Genomic DNA, 27,749 nt, shown 5'->3' on the forward strand with positions numbered 1-27,749 from the left:
AAGATATGACACTGTATGAATGCCTCCGGCGGTGTACCGGGATGTGCAATGATCTAGCATAGCAATGACATAAAAAAATGGACAAGCCATGAAAACATCATGCTAGCTATCTTACAATCATGCAAAGCAATATGAAAATGAATGCTCAAAGTCATGTATATGATGATGATGGAAGTTGCATGTCAATATATCTCGGAATGGATATGGAAATGCCATGATAGGTAGGTATGGTGGCTGTTTTGAGGAAGATATAAGGAGGCTTATGTGTGATAGAGCGTATCGTATCACGGGCTTTGGATGCACCGGCTAAGTTTCCACCAACTCTCGAGGTGAGAAAGGGCAATGCACGGTACCGAAGAGGCTAGCAATGATGGAAGGGTGAGAGTGTGTATAATCCATGGACTCAACATTAGTCATAAAGAACTCACATACTTATTGCAAAAATCTATTAGCCATCAAAACAAAGTACTACACGCATGCTCCTAGGGGGATAGATTGGTAGGAAAAGACCATCGCTCGTCCCCGACCGCCACTCATAAGGAAGACAATCAATAAATACCTCATGCTCCAACTTCGTTACATAACGGTTCACCATACGTGCATGCTATGGGAATCACAAACTTCAGCACAAGTATTTCTACAATCCACAACTACCCATCAAAACAAAGTACTACACCCATGCTCCTAGGGGGATAGATTGGTAGGAAAAGACCATCGCTCGTCCCCGACCGCCACTCATAAGGAAGACAATCAATAAATACCTCATGCTCCAACTTCGTTACATAACGGTTCACCATACGTGCATGCTATGGGAATCACAAACTTCAGCACAAGTATTTCTACAATCCACAACTACCCACTAGCATGACAATAATATCACCATCTTTATATCGAAAAACTATTGCAAGGAATCAAACATATCATATTTAGTGATCTACAAGTTTTATGTAGGATTTTATGACTAACCATGTGAATGACCAATTCCTGTCATCTCTCTACATAGATATAAGTGAAGCAAGAGAGTTTAATTCTTTCTACAAAATATATGCACATGCTCTAACAAATATAAGTGAAGCAAAAGAGCATTCTACAAATGGCGGTTTTCTATGTGAAGGGAAACATGCAATCCAAACTTCAAAAGATATAAGTGAAGCACATGAAGCATTCTATAAAGCCATACTCAAAATATATAAGTGAAGTGCAATGAGCATTCTATAAATCAACCAAGGACTATCTCATACTAGCATGGTGCATCAAAGGAAAGTGAAAACTAAATGCAAAAGATGCTCCAAGATTTATGCATATCATGTGACGTATAAAAATATAGCTCCAAGTAAAATTACTGATGATTGTTAGAAGAAAGACGGGATGCCTTCCGGGGCATCCCCAAGATTGGTTTCTTGGGAGTCCTTGAATATTTCCTTGGGTTTCTAGGGCATCCCCAAGCTTAGTCTCTTGCCACTCCTTATTCCTTCATCCATCGTGATCTCTCCCAAAACTTGAAAACTTCAATCACACAAAACTTAACAGAAAGTTCGGTAAGATCCGTTAGTATAATAAAGCAAATCACTACACTAAGTACTGTTTCAAACCAATTCATATTTTCTTTTTGTATTGTAGCTACTGTAATATAACATTTCCATGGCTTAATCCACTGATAGAAATCAGTAGTTTCATCAAAACAAGCAAACTATGCATCAAAAACACAATCTGTCTTAAACAGGACAGTCTGTAGTAATCTGACCATTCACCATACTTATGTTACTCCAAAACTTCTGAAAAAATTAGGAAACATAAAAAAATTATATAGAATTACAGTGAAAAAAGTTTCAGAACCGTTTGACGTTTCAGTAAAAAATGTAAAATCGCGCACTACAGCCAAAGTTTCTGTTCTGCACCGTACAAACCAACAAGCAATGTAAACATCCTAAAGGCAAATCTTGGCACATTATTTTTATAATACAATGGAATTGGGGGATAATTATTTGTGTTGAAAAGTTTCTGTAATCAAGATTCACAAAGTTTCCGTGAGCATGAACAAAGTTCAAGGAGCTCCCCCACTTCAACAATGCTTGTCTCTCTCACTTTCACTTTCCTTTTTGAAAAGTTTTGGGTTCCCCTCTTTTTTTAAAACTATATAAAAGAACTCAACAGAAATAAATTACTCTCTAAAACTTCCGGGTTGTCTCCCTGGCAGCGCTTTCTTTAAAGCCATTAAGCTAGGCATATAGTGCTCAAGTAACGAATCCACCCGGATCCCAAGGTATATCAAAGCCAATCTTAATTAACAATGATTTGTGATTTAGTAGTGAGCACAAAGCAACATATATCATGTAATTACAAAGTCTAACTCTCTTCGTATGTATCGGCATTTCATAAAAGAACAATTCATGCACACATAGTAAAGGCCAATGCATAGTATAAACAGTTTCTTGCAATTTTATCATATTGGAAACATAAAGAGGCGGAGACGTAGTTTCTCTCTCATAATAATTGCAAGTAGGAGCAGCAGGCACATGCATATTATAGTCATCAAAATTATCATGTGCAACGGTAAAAGGCAACCCATCAATATAATCCTTAAGAAGTGCAAACTTCTCTGATATAGTGTAGTCAGGAGAATTTAAAAGGATAACAGGACTATCATGCGTGGATGCAATAGCAACAATCTCATGTTTAACATGAGGAACTATAGCAAGTTCATCTCCATAAGCATCATTCATATTGGCATCTTTGCCACAAGCATAGCAAGCATCATCAAAAAGGGATATTTCAAAAGAATCAACGGGATCATAACAATCATCATAGCAATCATCCTTCGGTAAGCACGGAGGGAAATTAAACAATGTATGAGTTGAAGAGTTACTCTCATTAGAAGGTGGGCACGAGTAGCTAATCCGCTCTTCCTCCGTTTGTTCTTCGCTCTCCTCATCATCTTTTTCATCCAATAAGCCCACAGTTTCATCAATTCCTTCTTCCATAGACTCCTACAGAATGTTAGTCTCTTCTTGGACAGTAGAGGAGTCCTCAATATATGGTTTAACATAGGCATTAGAAGCATAATTATCATAACAATATTTAAGTATGGCAAAAATTTCAGATTTGTAAAGAGTAGCGTGATACTTTCCAATCAAAGAAGCAATTTCATAAGCACCCTTAAAAGCAACAAATTCTTCAATTTGTTGAACATCATAGTAATTATAAACACCCTTGGCATATGAAGATACGATTCCATTATCACTAAACTCACATTGGTAGGGAACGTGTTTCTTAGGGTCTTCAAAACAACATTTAAAATCATATATTTCACATAAATTCCAAGCATGGCATTGCAAACGATGAATTTGATCAAGTAAAAGTTTCCGTTTTTTAGATAAGCAGTGTCGCACATAACAAGCATGCTCATCTAAAGATTTGCCCTCATCTAAACTAGTTGGGGTTTCAGCCCGAGCACATAGGGATCGAAGATGATCCAAGTAAAAAGCTTCAGGAGTGTGATAGATTTTGAGTGGTTCTTCAACCATTGGTGTAGTAGTTACAACTATTTTTTTTGGTATTTTGCATTTCCTACCCATAACTAAAGATAGAAAACAAGAGCACAAAATAAAAACTACTTAGTGATAAAGCAAACAAGCAAACACGAGAATATCCACCTCACGCTATAGGTCCCCGGCAACGGCGCCAGAAAAAGGTCTTGATAACCCACAAGTATAGGGGATCAATTGTAGTCTCTTTTGATAAGTAAGAGTGTCGAACCCAACGAGGAGCTAAAGGTAGAACAAATATTCCCTCAAGTTCTATCGACCACTGATACAACTCTATGCACGCTTAACGTTCACTTTACCTAGAACAAGTATGAAACTAGAAGTACTTTGTAGGTTTAACGGGATAGGTTTAAAAGAATATAAAGAGCACGTAAATAAAAACTAGGAGATGTTTAGATAAAGAAGCAATAAAGTTAGTATAGAGAGTGTGGAAAAGTGGTGGTAGGAGTTGCAAAATTGTCCCTAAGCAATTGACTACTTTACTAGACCGATAGCAAGTTTTATGTGGGAGAGGCCACTGCTAGCATGTCATCCCTGACTTGGAATTCTATGCACTTATGATTGGAACTATTAGCAAGCATCCGCAACTACTAACGTTCATTAAGGTAAAACCCAACCATAGCATTAAGATATATTGGTCCCCCTTCAATCCCGTATGCATCAATTTCTATGCTAGGTTGAAGCTTCTGTCACTCTTGCCCTCCAATACATAGTCTTATCAACATACAACTAACCCTATGGTGTGATCCACGTGCGCACTCATTTGATGGGAACCAAAGGACAACAACATAACCACAAGCAAATTAAACCAATCATAGCAATTCACCAATTACCGATAGGACAACGAAAATCTACTCAGACATCATAGGATGGCAACACATCATTGGACAATAATATGAAGCATAAAGCACCATGCTCAAGTAGAGGGTACATCAGGTTGCGGGAGAGTGGACCGCTGTAGATAGACGGGGAAGGTGATGAAGATGTTGGTGAAGATGACGGAGGTGTTAGTGTACATCGCCGTCACACAATGATGGCCCCGGCGGCGTTCCAGTGCCACCGGGAGAGAGGGGAAGAGAGCCCCCCTTCTTATTCTTCTTCCTTGACCTTCTCCCTAGATGGGGGAAGGGTTTCCCCTCTGGTCCATGGCCTCCATGGCATGGGTGGGGCGAGATCCCCGCCGAGATTGGATCTGTCTCTCCGTCTCTCTCTGTTTCTACGTTCCCTGATTCTGCTCTTTCACCGTTTCTTAAATTCTCGGAGATCCGTAACTCCGATTGGGCTGAAATTTGGATACGATTTTTATCCGGATATTAGCTTTCTTGCGGCGAAAGAAGGGCACCAACCATCTTAAGGGGTGGCCACGAGGGCCCAGGGCGCACCTGACCCCCTGGGGCACGCCCCCCTTCCTTGTGGCCCCCTCAGGCATCGTCTCACGTTGATTCTTCTTCCCAAAAATCACATATATTCCAAAAAAATGTTCGTTAGTTTTTATCCGCTTTGGACTCCGTTTGATATGGATTTTCTGCGAAACAAAAAACATGCAACAAACAGGAACTGGCACTGGCACTGGATCAATATGTTAGTACCAAAAATATTATAAAAAGTTGCCAAAAGTATATGAAAGTTGTATAATATTGGCATGGAACAATAAAAAATTATAGATATGATGGAGACATATCATGGGACTGCTGGAGGGAGAAGGAGAGTCAAGTAGGCGTTCAGATTTCAAGGTGCACTAAATTATAGCATGTGATGATTAAGGCTAGCCATAGTGGTGGTAATGTGGTACTCCCTCCTTTCCGATTTATAGGGCTTAATTTGAAAATCTCTTCAACCAAGGTAGATGATGAATGATGGAATTAATTCCATAGTTTGCAAAAGTACTTAATTAGTACTCTCGTTTTTCTCAAAAATTTGTGTAAACCGATGCATTAATTACACCACATGCATGCATGACCACTCCTATAAAAATCTCAGTTGGTGGTGATGGTATGTCTGCCTCTGGACAACGTGAGCCGTTCGATCTACTTGGAACCAACGGCTGAGATGTGTGTGCATAGATACATGGCCTTGCCACCGGAGGTACTGTATAGCAGATATTTAACCACCTCTGCCACTGTATAAAATACGGAACTACTCATTCCAGCCTCATTTCCTTTCTGGTTCATCTCCTTGCATTCTTGCCGGCAGCGGAGAAGGTTCCTGAAGATGGAGTCCAGACTCTAGAAACCACTACAAAAACTATTCCACCGCCTCTATCTTGGTAAGAGTAGAAGGGAGGTAGTGGTACTCTAATAGTTAACCTTGTTGTGATGACTAGATAGGACGTGACACGCACCTGGACGGAGGAACTAGTCAGGATTGTGCATTTAAGTTTTGTCTGAAGTCATTGTACCTCTACTTTGACCAAACTTATAGAAAAATGTACATCAACATTCACAATGTCAAATCAATATTTTTATACTCGTTATAAAACGTAGTTTTTATACTCATTATAATCAGTATTGTAGATATTGATATTTTTAGTATAAATTTGGTCAAAAACTTTGCAAACGGTTGACGTAAGTAAAAAGGACCTGAGGGAGTATCATGCATGCGGAGTAGGCAAAAAAAATTGCTCATTTATAGCTGGTCGAAGTCTCAAAGGGCGCGACCGCACGAGGGAGGCGAAGGTTGTGGGAGGCGCGACGGTTGAGGGAATTAAGTGAAGTTACATCCACGCGCCGACATGGCGTGTGAACAGGAAAAAGCTATACCATCAGGCCTACGATATGAGTCTAGTAGACATGACATCTAGTGGGTCCCGCATAATACTCAAGAACTCTTTGGGGGCTTGCAGTCGTTTATCCACCGGGCAAGCCAACAACCCACGCCGTTCGCACGCCCTACTCGTCCCCGTCTTCTACCTTACAATAGTTCGCTCCCAGTCATCCCGTCCTTTCACATTACACCAGTTCAACTTCTCCTAACCCTCCTCCAAAATCCATGGCCTCCCAAATCTCCATGGTCACCACTGAGTACCAGGTTAGAGCCATCACCGGCGATGAGTTCATCGTCTTCTACACCCGTGGATCCGCGACGGTGAAAGGATGCCTTGCTCGCTTCAGAAGCATGTTTAAAAACTCAAAGGATGAGTGGGTCGCTGGGCTAGATGTTGAGTACACCACAGTCCTGGAAAGCGAGAAGATTCTAAAGGAGGCAGAGAAGAAGAAGCCCGCCGTGATCCAGGTTTGCGTACATAACGTGTGCTTGGTCTACCACATATGCCATGCCAACATTGAGTGCCAGGATTTTAAGAACTTCCTCAAGGACGAAAGAGTGAAATTTGTTACTCTAGACTTTAGGAATGACAGGGATGTCCAGGGTCGGATAGGCCTCGTTGTAGGCCAGCCCTTCGATCTCCAGAAGGCAAGCCTGGTGTCCTCCTCTCAGCCTTCAATGTTGACCCTAGTAGCAGCCATGATTGATCCTTCGTATGCTAAACTGAAGAAACCTCACCACAAGTTTCATCATGCATGGGAGTCGAAGACAATAGATGAAGATCACATCATGTATGCAGCAATGGATGCCTACCTGTGTTTAAATATCTACAAGGGTTGGATGAAGAAGAAGAGCCCAGTGTACGGTTCAAGCGAAGAAGCGGCGGTGAAGAGGAAGAGGAAGAGGGACGAGGACGAAGTCGAGGACGTGGACTCGGACTCCGAGTAAGGTGGTAGTGTCGTCGCTCATGCTGGTTCTACTACAGTGTCAAACAGACTAGTTGCTTAGTTTTATTTCAGGGTTGTGTTGTGTCGAGCCCCCAGCAGAACTATGTTTATGTTCTTTCTCGCTATTTGAACTCTTTAGTACGTATAGTAGTACTAGTACTTTTTCTTACTACTGTTCTTCTTGTAGTTGGTACTATTGCTTGTATCTTCATGTTCCTACTGTACTTAATACATTTGTACTATTAGTATAATTTGGTTCAGTCGATTTGTGAAAGAAGTTCGATGGAGCAAAGGATGAAGATGGCAGAGAAGCTACCCCGGTATCTATATTAGGGTGGAAGGGTGCCCATAATCAATCTTATGAGTGTTGGGTGCGGAATGTTGTTCGCTGGAAAAAATGGATCGTGCCCGGGGTTAAAAGGATGGCTGGGGTGGGGGAGCGTGGCGGTGGTAGGCGATTCAGGGGAGGGCAGGGCGGCGGCGGCAAGTGGTTAGGCATGTGGCGGGCTAAGAAGATTAATAGTGCATCAATTTTGGAGATTGAAGAAGCCCTTCTAGCCATCCATGTTGCATCCAACGGCTCACAAGAGTCGACTGACCCAAATTGCTCCCTCAGATTGCAGGATCCACGTAGCATTCAAGGTCTCGAAGGTAGATTCCGCGTCCGCACCCTATTTGCGGGCTCGTTGCCGGTGCGACTGGCTTCCACTGCGACAGCCACCATGCACGCCTCCTCCGCGTGGGCGGAGACGACAATGGCATGCTAGTTCCTCCTCGCAGGCGTGCTGGAGCATGCGCTCGTCCTCCTCTTCGTACGCTGCATGCATAGACATGGCTCCACCAGCTGCTCGTGTGCTTGGCAGTGCGGCGGCATCGCGAGGAGGGACTGCAGACGACGTGAGCCGGCGAGCCTTCGACTTCATGGTACAGGGATGGCGGCGACACGGCGGTGATGGGCGAGAAATGGTTGGCCGGAGCAGGCGGGCGCCGGGATGCGCAACGTTGGCGGTGGCATATTGATGAGTGTGCGTATGTGAGCTTAGTTCAGTTTTATATAGGGTTGGTCAAACTTAAAAAGAAAACCGTACTAGTACACGTAAACATTATACTGAGGCAGTGCTTATATTAGTTACCATAGCCATGATACGGAATCCTGTGCAAGCGCGTGAACTGCGGCCGTGTGGTCCATCAAATGGTGCATCACCGTGTCGCGCTCGAAGGACACCCACCGAACCTTTTTGTGTGTGTGAAAACAATCCCCGAATATTACTCTACTTTTTTTCCTGGAAAAGTTCTTGACGCTACAATATTTCCATATATTTGAATTTAGCTCCAGTTTGTGTTTATTTGGATTTGGACGTTTTAGGTGCGCCCTAGTTTTTTTAATAATGATTTTGTGTGTGTTTGTGACTAAGAGAGAACGTGTGTATGTGTCCATATGTGTGTTGTGGCGGAAGGGTAATGTGGAGATGGTGTGCGTGTAATAGAGACATAGAGAGGTGTGAATGTGCAAACGATCATGCATGAGTGAGACATAGACAGACGTCGATACGTTGTGTATACATGAGAGAACGGTCTTCTATTTGTACTTGTGTGTGTGGGAGAGAGAGAGAGAGGAGCATCCATAACACAACAAACATATCTCTCGATTCGTCCGTCCCTCGCACGATCGCATGTAACACATGCATCAATGCACACATTTTGCAACCCTCACCCAGCCCCTGCCCACCGCAAGGCCCGCACATCGCTCTCTATCTCGCACGCAATCTCTTCGTGAAAACCCTACTTAGCATGTAGCTTCCCGTCACATACACACACATTTATCTCCATAGGTTTATTTCTCTCAATACCTGACACACACACACACACACCGCACACACACTCCCCTCCCCCAAGCACACAATTCATCCCCATCCAAGGCTATATGGCGACCACTCCCTCTTGTGCTTCTCTGCACCCCAGCATGCACAAAACCTCAACCTTCAAAGAGGGCATCGAGGAGATCAAAGACGGCGACCACACTGCACTAGAGAACGCGAGGCCATGTGGAATCAGGATGATGTGACGACGGCTGAATGACTCCTCCCCCATCTCTTGCGCACAAAATTACCAATCCCTCTCTCTCCCGCACAAAATTATCAATCCCTCAAACCACAAGATCCTTCCCCTCTCGCCCATGTTTTTCCAGTTCTCTCATGAAACCTATTGTATCTTCTCCTTCCACGTCTACAGAATCCGGATGCACACACATCTCATGTATATTACATGCCTCCTTCTATCTCACAGACCTAACTTCTTCCTCTCTTTCTCTCTCTCTCTCTCATTTGGTTTGTCTCCTATTGTCTTGTCCACATAGACACAATCTTTACCGCCCTATCTGCTCCATCTTCAAAAGCTCTCTCTACACGTTTCATTCACACATTGGGATGTGTTCAAAATGTTGCTTTTATAATGGATGATGTAGAGTTATGGTTGGTTTTGTTGCATCCTACAAAGTAATAACTATGAAATGCATTTAGATTATCATTTGATTGGGATTATGTGAGTTTGAGCATATAGTGAAGTACTATAGACCTCATGTACATCTTGGAATTCAACAATGATTGTAACTATTGAATTGTATAGAACATTGCATTCGAAGTCAGCAGCCTAATATATTTATTTCACAATTACAACGAATGATTAATCCACTACAAACTAAGAAAACAAATTTGTACTCCCTCCATTTTTATTTAAGTCCGCGTATTATCATTGGTCAAAGTCAAGTTTTGTATACTCTCAGAAAGTTTATAACAAAAATTATTAACATATACAATTACAAATAAATACCATTAGATTCATTATTGAATGTACTTTCACATCATACATATTTGTTATGGTAAATGTTTATGTTTTTCTATAAACTTGGTCAAACTTTAGGAAGTTTGACTTCAGTCAAACCTAATATGCAGAGTTAATAAAATCGGAGGGAGTACTAGTAGTTACTAGTACTACTCGCTAGTTGCTTAGCCCAATCACCCAACACGCCACACGGGGAGTTCAGCGTCACAAAATTTTGAGGTCGGGGGGAAAATCTCCCGCAACCCTGATTTGAGCAGTGCAAAGTTACCATCATAACCTTCGGAATAGGTCTACGGATTACGCTTGCTAGGAGCCTGTTTTCGTAACTTCAGGTTCACCCTACCCAGCCAACCCCACCCCGGCACCCAGAGTAGTACACCTGAATACTCCCCATTTTCTATACCCACACCAAAATAGACTTCTCCACGGCACCGCAGCCTTCATGCTCCTCCCCTTCTCCATCGGCGCACTCGTCCACCGCAGTGCATTTGCCTCATCGACGACCTCGTACGCCACACTGGAGCCGGTCCACCGTCGTCGTCGTACACGGAGCCTCTTCCCCGGCACCGTCTTCCACGGTCTCAGATCTGCTTCTCGGAAGCCGACGCCAAGCGCAGAAGCACCACCATCGTGGACAATGAACTGACTCCCGTTGCCGACCATGATGCACAGAGGCCGCCGCGACCATTGTTCTCCTCCTCGATTGGTAATGTGTGTATTGAATCACTTAGCAGTACATGTGCAGTTCCAATTTTGTTCATACCTACCCTTCAAATTTGTGGCACCCCGGCTCAGAGAAAGCGGAACGCCCCGTATTCCAGCCCAGAGATCGAGGAGAAGTGTTCTGGAATACGGCACTACTTAGCATAGAACAAATTAGCTTTCTATTATTACACGAATATGAATACAAGGTCTCTGATATTACAATGAATAACATCGGCACGGCGACACTACGCCTGCCACGGTTGCTCTATGCAAGTAGCAGAACAACACGATGCAGCGGAAGAACTCTAGCAATGGAACAACGACGACGGTGGTGAACTCCACTCCGCAGGGACTCTGGCTGGAACGCTTATCCTAGCTCGCACGAACGGAAACCATGACAAGCAAGCAATCAAATCCGGCATGACCTGCAAACTGGCATGACACGCCAGGTCAGTACATTGAATGTACTTGCAAGCTCACAATAACCAGAAGCATTCAAGACAAACAACAGCATGGCAATTACAGGTTAAGCAGTAATTATCATGAGATCATCAAGTCAACATGGCATGAACAACATGAACATGGTACAGCTAGAAAAATATGAGCATGGCATGAACATATAAATCTGACGATACTAGCATCCAACATGATGACACTATATGCAACACTTATTCTGCTCAGGTTACCTCCAAACGGTGATCCTTCCGACGATCACAACCATGACCAACACTTGGTCTCAAACAGTGATCCTTCCGGCGATCACAACCATGACCAATACCTGGCCTCAAACGGTGATCCTTCCGGCGATCACAACCATCTTATCTCCTCCTCGAACCGTGGTTGTTATTAAGAACATTATTATTATTATTACTGTTGACTCATAGTGTGACCGACACGAACTGGGCCCTTATCCGCGGGCGCGGCTATCGATAGATTTAATATACACTCTGCAGAGGTCAGTACACTGTACCCACACTACAGAACCCATGGCCTCGCGCTCCCATTCGGGTGGACCAACAGCGTTCCGACAAAACCGATCTACTGCCATGACACTCTCTCGGCCACTCCGACTCACTCCCCACTGGGCTAGTCCTGGGTGGCCCCGTGTCTACCAAAGACACAACGACCACCGTCGTGGCCAAACATAAACAGTCCCAAACGAGGACCCGAATCCATAACAACAACAACGGGCAGACAAGGCTTATGTCTGCCTACTTGATCAGGGTAGCGCGCGCCCATAACCTTCCCTCATTGGAGGTACCGGCGAGAGGCACGACAATATACCCAGTTAGGACCTTCCCATAAAGGTAAGTGTGGTTGCACTAGTTAGTTCGATATGGTGGCACCGTGACTCAGCCAACAGTTGTTCAAGTTCAATTTAATCCGGTTAAACTTGAACGCAATATGCTAAGCCATGATAAGGTAACATGGTGCAATTACAATGCATGAGCATGATATCAACATAAGCACGGGTGCAACATAACTATCCACCATATCAACAATGAATCATCTCCAACTGAGCATGGCATAATGACGAGCATGAATATTACAAGTACAACACTACTCACAGCATAACATGACCACTAGCATCAACCATAAATACCATGCAAGAACTCATCAATAACATTGCTGAGTAAACACTTAATCAACTAGAAACAAAGGAACAATGCATAATAACAGTACTCGGTAACCGAGGTTAGTCATGCACCGAAGAACATGACCAACCCAACATGTACTACTATCAAGCATGGAAATATGAAATTAATACTAGCAAGTAGCTCATGATAACAAAATGCAAGAAAACCTAGCATGACGGTAATCACCGATCCATAAACATAACCGACATAACGACAGCAGTAGCACAACAAGCATACAATTATTAAATATTCAAGTTGAAAACCAATGCTACTGCATGGCTATCATGCAAATGCTGGTTGTGGCTTGCCTGGGGTTGAAGAAATCACCGGGAAGTTGTGCGGAAAGATCGCAGAAAGATTCGTTGGAAACACTTCTCTCTCGAAGGGGCCTGATTTACGGCAAGGGCAAAATGGTCATTTTCAGAATGTTGAAACATAATGAAAATGATACCAAAATTTTGGGCTCGAAGAGACAAAGATGTGGGCTTTTGATTCACCGCATTTGGAGTTGTGGTTGAAAGGTTATAGCCCAATGAAGTTCAGGGACCAATCTATAAAAAGACCCTCTACAAATAGGCCCCTGAGCTGAAAAACAGAAAACGTATTTCAGCCAATACACCTTCAGAACTAGAAAGCGTATTCTTGGCCGCAAGAGAGAGAAATACGCTTTCCTGAAGAGAAAACGCATTCCTGGTTGAAGCAAAGAAAGAATACATTTTCGGACAAAGGAAGACGTATTCAGAGGAATACGCTTCCACGTACTGACGTGGCGGGGCAGGGACAACGGCTGAGGCGCTGACGCGCGGGGCCCACGGGAAGGTGGGGACCACCAGCTGTGTCATCGCCTTCAACCTCCAGCCCGCGCGCGGCCGAGGCAGGGGCGCACCCCGACGGCGATTGCTGGCGATGTAGGCCACCTCCCGGGACATTCTGCACACCGGCGAGATCAGCGCATCGAGCCGCATCCCTCGGTCCCCTTGGCAACCGACGAGGTGGGCTGAGGCGATGATGGCTTTGACACCGGCGCACGGGGTCTCCTGGCACCGCCGAACTCGCGACAGACAGCCACCGGAGGAGGAGGGGGCACCGGGGAGGCCTCTAGGTGGTGGAGGAGGCGCCTGGTGGTGGAGGAGGAGGGGATGGAGGCCTGGGTTGCCGGAATCAGAGGAAGCGATGATGGCGGCCGTTGCGGTGATGGGCGGAAAGGAGAGAGGCTCGAGCTCAGGGGAGAGGCTCGGGAGGTTTCTGGGATGCTTCAAGTGGCTCGGGGCTGGCCATTTTATAGGCGGGGCGATGATGCCGAGCAGGAGGCCACCGTGCACGTCTGGCCGAGGCTCTGATGAGCTCAGTGAGCACGGGAGGGCGCGGGAAGGCAAAGAGGGAGGTAACAGATGAGCTACAAAGGCGCACAGGGTGAGGGGGGCCGAGGGGCACAGAGGAGAAGCAGCCGAATACCATTAAAGCCTCGGTCGGCGATAGTGCGCCCGTGGGCGTGCGGTGACGAGCGCTGACGGGGGAGCTTAAGGAAGGGGAGATGACTCCAGGAGGACGGCGACGACGCGGGCTAGCTGTTGGACATTCTCACGAGCGCGAAGACGACGCGAGGAAGAGGGGCCCAATCAAGAAACCATCCTGGACATGGCCATGGCATGCCAGAGAGGTGGTGACCGCGTGAGCTGGCGAGGAGAAAGTGCCAAAGGCTTGCAAACATTGTCTAGTGCGTAGTCATCCAGGGGGGGAGACAACTGATGTGGTAGATCAGTGAAAAGAGCTCCGGTTGAATGGTAATTAACCTTTGAAGTTTACTGCAGTAAACTTGGGTGAGCACTGCTGATCAACAGGAAGGAGATTGGGAGCAATGGAGTTTTCTGCGAGGTTTAGGGTAACAAGGACTTTCATCCTAGTAACTTTGAGAAGATTAAGACCAAGATTTAATGTAGTTGCTTAACAACCACATAAACTAGTCCAGAAATGAGATTTCGATGATGCACTCACATGGTGATGCCACTTGAGCTGAAATTTGGCAAGGCCTAATGATTTGGTCATAGTAAGATGCTGTAAAAAATTTCATACCAATTGGGTTCACCAAAATGGTACTTCCTTCACAGCTATTCTCCCTGACCAGAATCTTGCAATAATTCTAGAGAAATATTGGCTAGGTGAAATGGTGCCAAATTGGGTGGAGAGAAGTTATTTCGATAGGAGAACAATCTGGTAATTTATCAGGATTTTTGAAGCAATATAAAATGCACTTGCTTCACAACCTGAAAATTTTACCAGAAGCAAAGATTTGGTCCTGTGCTCACATAGATGATTGGATGTGGCTGAAATTTGGAGTAGTGTTCTAATATGATCACATGAAGGAGTGTGCAAAATTTTAACTCATTTGGATAACCCTAGCTAGCACTTCCTTCACAAAGGCTTCCCTCAGGCAGGAACTTTGAAAAATCACTAAGGAAGTTTGGCTAGGCAAATAATATTGAATTTTGGCATAGGTCAATTATTTGGACAGGAAAATATGTCAAAAAGTTTGGGGTCAAATGGGCAAAGATAAATAGAACTTGCTTCACAATGTGCCATTTAGGACAGAATAGGAAATGCTTTTATTGAGCATGATGAGAAATATGGCCAATGTAAAATCCAGGCTGTTACAAAATTTCCTGGTTGCTATTGTTCCCGTAAAAGTAATTGTTTATAGCCTCCATTGTCTAACAGAATATCAGCTTGTGATTGTGCGCTGCTCCTATATCATGCTGTGCTTGGGTAGGTTCTTCATCTGCAACCAGTAGTGTGGCAAATGATGGAAACTTTTTTGAACTAGCAAGATGCCCATGCATTGCACAGAACATCAAGAGGCATTTGTATGAGTAGTTTATCTTGTAGGAGAAAAGGATGAACGAGGGAAGGCCTTATCTGCAAAACTGGACAGGGGTGCGGGTATCTATTTGCAAAATTCTCATAGTTTGCTTTCTATCCGTCATATATAGATCGGACGGTCTATATTGCAGGATGGCAGGCACACCATCATCACCAACTTGGTTATTTATAAGAGTAGAGAGTAGAGAAAAGAAAAGAAAGTAGAAAAAAGAGTAGAGTAGTAGAGATAAATAGTAAATATAAAATAAATATAACAGTAGAGAAGAGAGGAGAGATAAATATTAAATATTAAATAAATATAACAGTAGAGAAGAGAGTAGAGATAGCAGGGACGTCGGGAAAGGATCGCGCGCGCATGGGAAAAAGCGGCCGGGTGCGCGGCGTCTGGTGCGCTTTATAAAATCCAACGCCCTCCCACCGCTCTGTGCCTTGCCACCGCTCTCTCCCCGCTCTGTGCCTCACCACCAATCTCTCCAAGCTTTGCACCTCACCACCGCTCTCTCCCCGCTCTTTCTCGCCTCGCCACCGCCGTGCCACCATGCCGCTTTGTCGCCGGGAAACTTGGGGATATCACGGCGTCCGCGCCCGCCCCTCTGGCGGCTTCTCTGCTGAGATCGGGTTCCGCATGATGCGCCTCGGTCTCGGCAATTTCGACACCGCCAACGAGGCCGCCCACGCATACGACGCGGCGGCATGGCTCCTCCGGTGGCCTCATAGAACATTGAACTTCCCCAACGCGCCAACGTGGGAACAGGCACAGGAGCTCGTGCCTCTGCCACAGCTTATCACCGACGAGGATCGTCGCGACAACCGGAGGCGGGAGCACCATCTCGGCATCGCCGAGATGGACGAGGAAGCCATGGCGCTGTGGAGCCAACGCTTCCCGTAGGACATCATTAACGAGAGCAAGTTCTACGCGCAAAGGAGGGCGGAGAGGGAGAAGAGGAGAGCGGAGCGAGCCACCTATCACGAGGACAAGCGTATGCAAAAAGCTGACGCTCAATTCAACATGAGGCTAGGAGCAGCGTCACCCTGGGAATCTGACGATGATCGGTATCTTCACGCCTACATTGAGACGTCAGAGGAAGACATTACTGAGGAGGAGTCGGACGACGAGGAGTAGTTTAACTATCTATTTTTTATCTATCTATGCTATATCTATGCTGAGAACTATCTATGTCTCTACTCTCTAGTCTCTAATCTTTATCTCTACTTCTTGATCTTAGCACTGTAAACGCTTTTCTAAAGCGTCGCGCATTGCGCTTCTGTTGGAGATGCTCTAACATGGAAGACGAATGCTTTAATGTTTCCCACAAGATGCGTGAGTATTACTAGTATATTTTGCTTGCCATGTTGAGATTTTAAAACCACGAGTGCGAACATGCAGAGGAGCAATGAAGACCAAACACAGGATATAGGGGACATCTTCAAGGAGCGTGGCAAGTTAAAGAGGAGCTGCACCAAACCTGTAAAACGAGCTTTGGTAAGTAACACCCTTTCAATTACTTTCGTTTATCCTCGTGTTCTTCGATGTGTATATGTTGTAGTTTCATGCTTCTCTTAGCCTCGTGTTCTTCGATGTATAATAAGAAGAGTCTTAATCGTCCTGGTGCTTTCGTTTTTAGCTTGATGTACGAAGTGGGTGTTCTCACCTTGTAGTCTGTTTTTATATTTTTCCTTTTGAATTCACTTCTCTGAGTCATGTTTATCTAGCTTCTACTAAATGGATCTGGGTTGCTCTGAGTATTGATCTAAAAAACAAGTTACTTCATGTCAGGATGCAGTTCCTACGAGGCGGGAAGTATGGTCAACCTCGAGATCATGTTTCCAAAATGAGGCTGGATTACACACAAGGTGCTATTTCCCTAATGATGCTGGATTAGACACAGGGTGCAAATTCCCAGATGATGCTGGATTACACACAAGCTAGGTGGAGTCGTCAATTGTTCGTGTCCTTGTGGCTCTAGTAAAGGCTAAAAGAAAGTGTGCAGCAGCCCTTGAAAATGTAGCTGAGTCCTTGAAGAAGCGAAAAGAGCAATCAGATGCTCTCTTCGCCCAAGCCAAAGAAGAGATGGAAGAAGCAAGAAAGAAGCTAGCAGAGGGAGAGCAGGCTAGGCGTCTCCTGCTATCTAAAAATGTTGTCAATACAAATTTTCCTTCATAATAGCTAGGTTGAAATGTTGATCCAGTCAGCATGCCTGTTGTGATGTCCGTGCATCTACTGATGTGGCACAAAATATTTTTTTCAGGTCATGTAATAACAGAAATTACTTTCTAAATAATAACAGACGAAGCATTGGACATGGTATAGTTCACGCGTGATAACCCACAAGTATAGGGGGATCGCAATAGTTATCGATAAGTAAGAGTGTCAAACCCAACGAGGAGCTAAGGGTAGAATAAATATTCCCTCAAATTCTATCGTCCACTGATACAACTTTACCCACGCTTGATGTTCGCTTTACCTAGAACAAGTATATATGAAACTAGAAGTACTTTGTAGGTGTTGTTGGATAGGTTTGCAAGATAATAAAGAGCATGTACATAAAAGCTAGGGTCTGTTTAGATAAAGACACAACTAAATTAGTTTCCGTAGAGAGCTTTTTGTTACAAGAAAGTTATTTGTCCCTAGGCAATCAATAACTAGACCGGTAATCATCATTGCAATTTTATTTGAGGGAGATGCACAAGCAAACATACTTTCTCTACTTGGATCATATGCACTTATGATTGGAACTCTAGCAAGCATCCACAACTACTAAAGATCATTAAGGTAAAACCCAACCATAGCATTAAAGTATCAAGTCATCTTTATCCCATACGTAAACAACCTACTTACTCGGGTCTGTGCTTCTGTCACTCACGCCACCCACCATAAGCAAATCATGAACATATTGCAACACCCTACAGCAGGGATCTCTCACGCTTGCGTGACACGGAGAGCACCATAGGACAACACCAATAATAAAACATGCAACTCAAACCAATCTTGATCATCAAATAACCCATAGGACAAAACGGATCTACTCAAACATCATAGGATAGCCATACATCATTGGGAAATAATATATAGTGTTGAGCACCATGTTTAAGTAGAGATTACAGCGGGTAAGAGAGAGGTTACACCGCTGCATAGAGGGGGGAAGAGTTGGTGATGATGGCGGTGAAGTTGTTGATGAAGATTGCGGTGATGATGATGGCCCCCGGTGGCACTCTAGTGCCACCGGAAGCGAGGGGGAGAGAGCCCCCCTCCTTCTTATTCTTCCTTGACCTCCTCCCTAGATGGGAGAAGGGTTCCCCTCTGGTCCATAGCCTCCATGGCGTGGGAGGGGCAAGAGCCCCTCCGAGATTGGATCCGTCTCTCTGTCTCTCTCTATTTTTGCGTTCTCAGATTCTTCCCTTTCACCGTTTCTAATATTCCCGGAGATCCGTAACTCCGATTGGGCTGAAATTTTAATACGATATCTATCCAGATATTAGCTTTATTGCGGTGAAAGAAGGACACCAACCGCCTTACGGGGTGGCCACGAGGGTCAGGGGCGCGCCTAGGGGGGTGGGGCGCGCCCCCTGCCTCGTGCCTCCCTCGGGCACCGTCTCGTGTGGATTTTTCTTCCCAAATATCATATATATTCCAAAAAAATCTCCGTCAGTTTTTATCCCATTTGGACTCTGTTTGATATGGATACTCTACGAAACAAAAAACATGCAACAAACAAGAACTGGCACTGGGCACTGGATCAATATGTTAGTCCCAAAAATAGTATAAAAAGTTGCCAAAAGTATATGAAAGTTGTAGAATATTGGCATGGAACAATCAAAAATTATAGATACGATGGAGACGTATCAACGTGCAAGCCCAACATTCCAAGTTCAACTTCCACATCAAACTCATGTTCATAGATATCTGCACATTCACTGATAATGTCCACAACCATGATTCACTTCAAGGCCAAAAAAATGTGAGGAGAGTTATAAATAAAGAATAACCTCTAGTTCCTACTACCAGTGCGAGCACAACAAGTCAAGACCATGCGTAATTAATTATATTTTGGTCATTTTTTTGACTAATCGCGAATAACTTCTGGAAGCAAGTATAATTTCTAATGCCGGCCGCGGCTGGGATCCATGATGTTTTGAGCCAAACCGGGCAACACACCGGGTGTCTATGCCGGCGATGCGGTGGTCGTAGCATTCGTGGGTTTAGAGCGGCGGCGGCTCCCGTGATCTACTATTCCTTAGTGTCAGCGATGGCCGCAAATGTGTTGGCCACCTCCGCCAGCATGTCGCAGTTCCGCCAAAGCTTGCGTCGGATGGCGCGGCCAACCACGGTGCACTAGACGTCGTGGTCACCTGTGTGCCGGCATGCAGCAACTGGCCACTCCTATGCGAGTAGGCTTAGAGCGTCGAGTTGTTGCACCAGGGGCCAGCTTAGAGCGGCGGCTTGCTCCTCCGCTTGCCCACCTGCAACCTCGCCCATCGTACTGACGGCCTGGAGCGGGGAGGGAGGTGGGGTAGCGAGTTGCCTGGCTTGTCGGGGCACCCAGCTGGCTTTTATGCAGGAGAACTCGTCTTCCTGCTCACCGGATGCTATGGAGAGTGTGGAGAAAATGGTTCAAGGAGGATATGGGGAGCAGTGGTGTGGTGTGGTTCTTGCCACGTGTCTGGCCTCGTTTAAATAGCAAGCGGGCGAGAGGAGCCAGCCCACGTTGTGTTCTAAAATGCCAGCTGGCTCGCCGAAGGACGTGTTGTCGGAACACGCACGGATTCAATGGAGGCGGGCGAGGCAGTCTGAAACCGGTTGCATGTGGCGAGGAGGCCTGTTCAGCCTGGCCTGCAATGAGTGGGGCCCTCTTGGCCGGCGCGCCGATTCAATGCCTGTGCTATGAGAGGTTGCGTCCGTGTCAGAGCAATCACTCCCTCCAGTCCATTTTTGTTTGGGTATAACAAAATCTTGTTTTTCCATTCACATTTTACAAGTAAAATTCGTGGACAAACTTTGACCCAAAATACGATGGGGACTAGTAAACCAGGACATAGGTAGTAGTTTTTTTTATCAAAGAAGGGTTTCCCCCTTCCGATTTCATTACTAAAAACCAACATCTAAACCATAGTATTTGCCCTAGAACTACCAGGTTCAACATCTCGCAACATAAACCCATACAACCATACGCCAAGGAGGTAGTAGTTATGAATTCCATTTTCGCTCCATACCAATTGTTCTAAAAACTACTTAAGTATTTATAACGCGCCCTTGAAAATCGGAACTCTCACCCCGCTAAAAAAAATGATATTTTAAACGTGGCTACTCGATCTGTGGCAACTGGCGAGCCGCCGCCTCCAGGTTGTTCACCTGTGGTCCCGGCCATCAACTCCTACGGATCAAATTATCACGCAAGCTGACTATTCCTACAAAGGTGCGCTCCACCACGTACCTGGTACCCGCGCATGCAGCAATCGTGCACCTAGGGTTTTAGGGTGTATTTGTTAATGGTGCATTTACATAACTCTCATGCGTGCGAGGCAGCGAGAGACCGACTGCGTGCGTGCACCCCTTCTCTTCGTATATGTACTCCACACCGTTTGTCTGGTGTCCAAAAAATTATACAGTAGTAATAACTACTAGCAATGTGCTAATGCGTTGCCACACAATCAAAGTAGATTAATACATATTCACCAATTTAATAGAAAAAAGAGTCTAGTTTTGAAATACGTGTATCACTAAAAATATCTTATGTTTCACTCAAAATATATTCCTTTGGCGGTTTTGATGAGATAAGGGAGGAATGTTGTTGGTTTCAAGATTCGAGAAGTGGTATATCTCTAATTTCTATTCTTACTAGCAAGATGCCCATACGTTGCACGGAACATCTAGATCTTCTGGGAGAAAAGCATGAATGATGGAAGCCCTTATCAGCAAATGTGGAGAGGAGTGCGGGTAAATTGCCATAGTTTCCTTCCTATCCGTCAGATATAAATCAGACGGCCTATATTGCAGGATGGCAGGCACACCATCATCACCGACTCTGTTTTTATAAGAGTGTAGATATATATACACTCTTATAAAAACAGAGTCGGTGATGATGGTGTGCCTGCCATCATGCAATATAGGTCGTTCGATCTATATCTAACGGATAGGAAGGAAACTATGGCAATTTTGCAAAAAGGTACCCACACACCTCTCCACATTTGCAAATAAGGCCTTCCCTCGTTCATCCTTTTCTCTCACAAGATAAACTAGTCATACAAATGCATCTTGATGTTACATGCAACGCACGGGCATCTTGCTAGTTAGAGATAAAAAAATAGAGTTGGTGATGATGGTGTGCCTGACATCCTGCAATAGAGGCCGTCCGATTTATATCTGATGGATAGCAAGGAAACTATGGCAATTTTGCAAAAGGATACCCAGACCCCTCTCCACATTTGCAAATAAGGCCTTCCCTCGTTCATCCTTTTCTCCCACAAGATAAACTACTCATACAAATGCATCTTGATGTTCCGTGCAACACATGGGCATCTTGCTAGTTGTTGCAAAAAGCCCATGTGTGTGTGTGTTGTGTGCGTGGGAGAGAGGGAGAGAGGAGGAGGACGGAGTGCATGTGTGACAAAGACACAAAGAGTGTTTGTGTGAGAGGTATCAGCTTAAAATGAGGCAATAGTGTGTGTGTGTGTGCACGATCAAGAGGGCGTGTCTCAAGAAGGGACGAAAAATCTACATAGATACAAGGAGCGCGAGAGAGACATGTGCGCGATAGTGGAAGCATGAGTGTGCAGGTGTATAAACCTATCTAGAGGCTAGTCGATCAATGATGTGAGAGAAATACGAGTCGGGGGTGCGAAAGCGACAGTTTTGTGTCTGTGAGAGAGAGATGATAGTTGGGAAGGGGAGTGGAAACAGGAGATGTGTGTGTGTGTGTGTGAGAGAGAGAGAGTGGAGGGAGTTTATCTGATCGGTAAACAAATGAATAATGTCAGTTTATAACTGGGATGGAGACGGAAAGGAGACCGCAACAAATGTTATGTCTTCGGGAGAGAGTAATTTTAGTGGTATGAGTCATATCTAGAGACATATAGGGTGTGTGAGAGAACCCCATAGAGAGAAAGACAAAGTGAAAGACGAGTGAGACTGTGTGTGTGGTGGTTAAAAAGAAAGCTTAGGTACCTAGTGATACCAGAGAACGGTAGAGACGTGAGAGATAATGAAACCCGTGTAATGTATAATGATAGGGAGAGTGTGACACTTCTCAAGGGAGACGTCGAGAGACCATGTTTGCAAAGATAGGAGAAACATGAAGTGAGCGTGCGGGTGAGCTGGAGAAAAGAGAATGATAGCTACATGAAGGAGCATGCCAGAGAGATGGGCATGAAAGGAGTCAACATAAAAGGGATTCAAATATTTGAATTCGAGAAGATGATACATGTAATTCATACTCAAACCAAAATTGATCTACCAAACATCCATACTCATATGAATTCACGCACATCTATGTTATTTAATATGTAGATATTACTGATCCATACATTTTAGTAGAACATAATTTGGTTTAAAAAATTTGAATTCAACCTTATGATTTTGAGATCATTGTATTTGTAAATCATATTATATACATATAAAGGAGCAGAATTCTTTGTTGTGCTTTTGAAAGTATATATAAAAAATGATGTATATAGAATTTTATTCCAATCGCAAATGGATCCTGCCCGAATAAAAATAGAATACAAACTGGATTCGAATTGAGTTGGCACGATAAACGTGCACTCTTGCTCTGAAAAAATATGAACGAAGCGGGGAAAGTCATAGTAACCGCCCGAAACCAAAATCTGCGAGATGGAAATTACTGCCTATCCCTGACATGCAAAGCCTATCGGCTCAATTTCTATAGGTTTCGATAGGGGTAGGTTTGTAATTTCACTCAAACGTGACATAACCGCCTCTCACCTGGATTCATACACGGTGGGCGCCAAAGCACAGTGTCTCCTCAGCCAAAATCGATTCCCTCCCCGATTCATACATGGTGGGCGCCAAAGACAAACTCTCGTCGGCAAATATTCGGTGTATGCGAGATTACCGTCCTATCCCCAACCGACTAATATTATTGTGATGTAGGAAATATTAAATGGGGGCTAAGTTTGTAAATTTCCTCGCATTTGGGACAAGTGCGGCCTGAAGACATGGTTCCCCCTTCCTCTCTCCCTCCATTTCCCCATTCGTACTCCGTGGGCGCCAAAACAGCCTCTCCACCCCAGCCTCCTCCGTCCGCCACCCCATCCACCGCCGTCCTCCTCCACCATGCCGGAGCTGATACCCTGACGCCGTCGTCCATTACAAAAGATCGACCTCTCTCATCCGTGGCTTCGAACCGGGATCCCTGCATCATGTCCTCTCGCTTCATCCCTGTCGTCGTCCACCTTGCCGGCGCAGCTCCTATGACTGACTCGTCCATCGCGCCCCACCGCCACTGTCTACCCTCCTAGATCTCCTTCCATGACGCCGACAGCCATCGCTATCACAGCACCGTCAAATTCTCAGCAGATTCATACACAGCGCCGCACCAGAGGCGGTACTCTTTCATATCTGCTCAACTTATTTATCGCAGCAAGAAAATAGATCGCCACTGCTTTACTCTGATTTCTTGTTCATCGCTTACTTGCTAGTTGAAAGCAAACATTGGTTGCGAAGTTGCCTTTGTTCGGTTTGCACCTTCAGATCCACCATGGCACGCTCAACACTATACTCGCAATGCTTATGGTTTTCCCCTTTTATATTCCACACTAGTTAAATGACAGTAGACTAAATTTCAAAATTGGGTCAGTTGATTTTTGAGAGCTCGCCAGAGTTCGCCGGTGCGAAGGAAGGGGCTCGGGTGGGGACGATGGTTGTGGGGGTGGTAGTGGGGCCTCACCGAACAAAGAAAACTCGATGCGGGTGGGGGCGGGGGTGGGGGTGGGGTGGTGGAGGAACACAGGCGGTGGGGGCCGGTGGTTCGGTCGACGGCCCATGCAGTGTTCTGTATGGGAAGAATCGGAGACGAGGAAGAAGAGGGGTTAGGAGACGTAGGATCTTCATCCAGCCGCCTGAAATGGTCGACTGACCCAATGAAATTGCAGACATGCCTTTATATTTAGTACCATCATCGTACCTGCTTAGCACTGCTCCTGAATCCATCAAGCTAAACAACGTGCCACTCATAATTCCAAACTTGTTGCTCAAATACGAATCTGATATGATGCTGATATTACTAAAACAGATAATGTTTAATTAGTCAGCTAATGTTCCTACTTTACTTTCGAAAAGCACGTGCACCACATATAGAGAGACAGCAGGGAGTTGTATTTTTAATGCGCTCTGGTTCATCATGTGTGGGAACTGCACAACGAACATTTTATTATCCAAAATCTTGTTGCTCTTCTTTAGCATGTTCCTCTTCCGGTCTTATTTAATAAGTACTCTCTCCATTCCTAAATACAAGTCTTTGTATAGATTCCACCATGGACTACATATGGAGCAAAATGAGTGAACCTACACTCTAAAATTTATCTGTATACATCTGTATGTGATCCACAGTGGAAATCTCTACAAAGACTTATATTTTGGAATGGAGGGAGTATGATAGTAGTACAGTATGTTCCTTGTAGTGAAGATGAGCAGGGATATTTGCAGTTTAGAGGTCTATATGGTCGGTTGTGATGGACACTTTGATCTCTTCGGGCCTCTTTGATTCGTAGGATTTTGTAAACATAGGAATAGGATTTGTAGTGGCCTGCCCACTTGAATCCTATGAGATTAGCAAGGAAATGCGGGGAGTTGTGTCGCCTTTGAGAGTTACACTGATATTAATAGTACCGCACCTTCAGTTGAAGAGAGCTGTTATCCGAAGCTTTTATAGCCGTACCGGCAATACTAGCACATATATTCCAGCAAGTTCCATTTTGCTGATTTTACTCCTGATGCTTACGGTTTTCCCGTTATATCTAAACTATGATCTGTGTAGCTGCTATGTGTCGCACTAGCAACCGTCCACTCTTGAAGCTAAACGACACACCAATCATAAGTCCAAAGCTTACTTCTTCAAATACGAACTGTGATATGATACTGATATTAGTTAACAGACACACATTTAATTGGTTAGGTTATGCTCCCACTTTATTTTCCAAATGCATGTGGCCACATATAGAGAGACAGCATGGAATTGCATTTCTTTGGGCATTGTGATTCATCATGAGTGGGCAACCAACATTGTATGCAATGCAGCGGAACCTCAAGAATATGCTTCCTCTTCTGTTCTTTAACATGTTCCTCTTTTGTTATTCTGTATTTAGTACATATAGTATGTTCCTTGTCTGGAAGGGGAGCAGGGACATCTGCAATCAACAGTTGATAGAGTTGGCCTGTAATAGATAGGCTTTCAATTAGTAGTGGCAATACAACACCGTATTTTCCAGCCAATTCCACTTTCCCGATTTATATATCGTGGTTATGGTGTACCCCATTTATGTACACTACGATCTGCCTAGTTGCTGTGTGCTCTTGTTATCATGGTTTGGCAATAAACTGTCTATACAGTATATTATGAACCTATCATCTGCCAACTATCCTTACTTCTGGAACCTATTTTTTTGTACTTGTGCCAGATTATATTAATGCAAGCACCATATTACAGCACACATGATCTCTCTCATTAGAATCCAGTGATAGCACACAAGGGTTTACAAGGGCGCCCCTATATTAGAATATCCTCTACATTACAAGGATAATCTCACTACTATTTATGTTTTCATGGTTCTCAGATATTATACGTAATTACAGCGAATATCAGAATCCGTGCATCAGAAGAATATTATGGAACACTGCAACGACTTACAAAATTGGCACCTAGGCACTGAGTGCCATTCTGGATGCAATGAGACTCATACGCTCCCCACCTATAGATTCTTGTTCAGAATATGATCCTAATGACTATTCTAACCTCGAGGAGTCAAAGGCAGATGGCTTGTCCTGTTCACCCATCAAGGTTCATGTTCTAATTTGGCAAGGTTTTATTGATTGCGCGTATCTTGCATATGTTGTCTTGCATTTCGTCTACTTTGTTGCACTGCCATGTGCTTAGTTTACTTATCATATATGTCAAGATGCCATGCCCATCCATTATCAATACCTATTCCATCTGTCATCATACCATGTTTTTTCACTCAAATGTTGTTCTTGTGCATCAGACATCAAAAAGGAAGAGGGTGATTGCCGAACCTGAAGGAGCAACAGCAAAGTCCTTGAAAAACGTGGTGGTGCCGGAGAAATCAGACAACACCCCACTTATATTGGTTGTTGATATGTCTCCAACATATCTATAATTTTGATTGTTCCATGCTATATTATATTCTATTTTGGACATTATTGGGCTTTATTATACACTTTTATATTATTTTTGGGACTAACCTATTAACCGGAAGCCCAGAATTGCTTTTTTCCCTATTTTAGGGTTTCTCAGAAAAAGAATATCAAACGGATTCCAAACGGAATGAAACCTTCGGGAACGTGATTTTCGAAATGAACATGATCCAGAGGGCTTGGACCCTACGTCAAGCAATCAACGAGGAAGGCACGAGGTAGGGGGCGCGCCTCCCCCCCAGGCGCGCCCTCCACCCTCGTGGGTCCCCTGTTACTCCACCGACGTACTCCTTCCTCCTATATATACCTACGTACCCCCAAACTACCAGATACAAAGCCAAAACCCTAATTCCACCGCCGTAACTTTTTGTATCCACGAGATCCCATTTTGGGGCCTTTTCCGGAGCTCCGTCGGAGGGGGCATCGATCACGGAGGGCTTCTAAATCAACACCATAGCCCCTTCGATGAAGTGTGAGTAGTTTACTTCAGACCTATGGGTCCATAGTTATTAGCTAGATGGCTTCTTCTCTCTTTTTGGATCTCAATACAAAGTTCTCCCCCTCTCTTGTGGAGATCTATTCGATGTAATCTTCTTTTGTGGTGTGTTTGTTGAGACCGATGAATTGTGGGTTTATGATCAAGTTTATCTATGAACAATATTTGAATCTTCTCTGAATTCTTTTATGTATGATTGGTTATCTTTGCAAGTCTCTTCGAATTATCAGTTTGGTTTGGCCTACTAGATTGATCTTTCTTGCAATGGGAGAAGTGCTTAGCTTTCGGTTCAATCTTGTGGTGTCCTTTCCCAGTGACAGTAGGGGAAGCAAGGCACGTATTGTATTGTTGCCATCGAGGATAACAAGATGGGGTTTATCATATTGCATGAGTTTATCCCTCTACATCATGTCATCTTGCTTAAAGTGTTACTCTGTTCTCTTGAACTTAATACTCTAGATGCATGCTGGATAGCGGTCGATGTGTGGAGTAATAGTAGTAGATGCAGGCAGGAGTCGGTCTACTTGTTTCGGACGTGATGCCTATATACAT

The 27,749-nt window shown here is 44.4% G+C and overlaps 1 pseudogene; it reads left to right on the plus strand.

Moving 5' to 3' along the window:
- Positions 1-15,853: 15,853 nt before the first annotated feature.
- LOC147991294 (uncharacterized) lies at positions 15,854-16,438 on the plus strand (annotated as a pseudogene).
- The last annotated feature ends 11,311 nt before the right edge of the window (positions 16,439-27,749 follow it).

This window comes from Triticum urartu, chromosome 1A (assembly GCF_056163025.1).
Source record: "Triticum urartu cultivar PI428250 chromosome 1A, HENAU_Tu73, whole genome shotgun sequence".
NCBI lineage: Eukaryota > Viridiplantae > Streptophyta > Magnoliopsida > Poales > Poaceae > Triticum > Triticum urartu.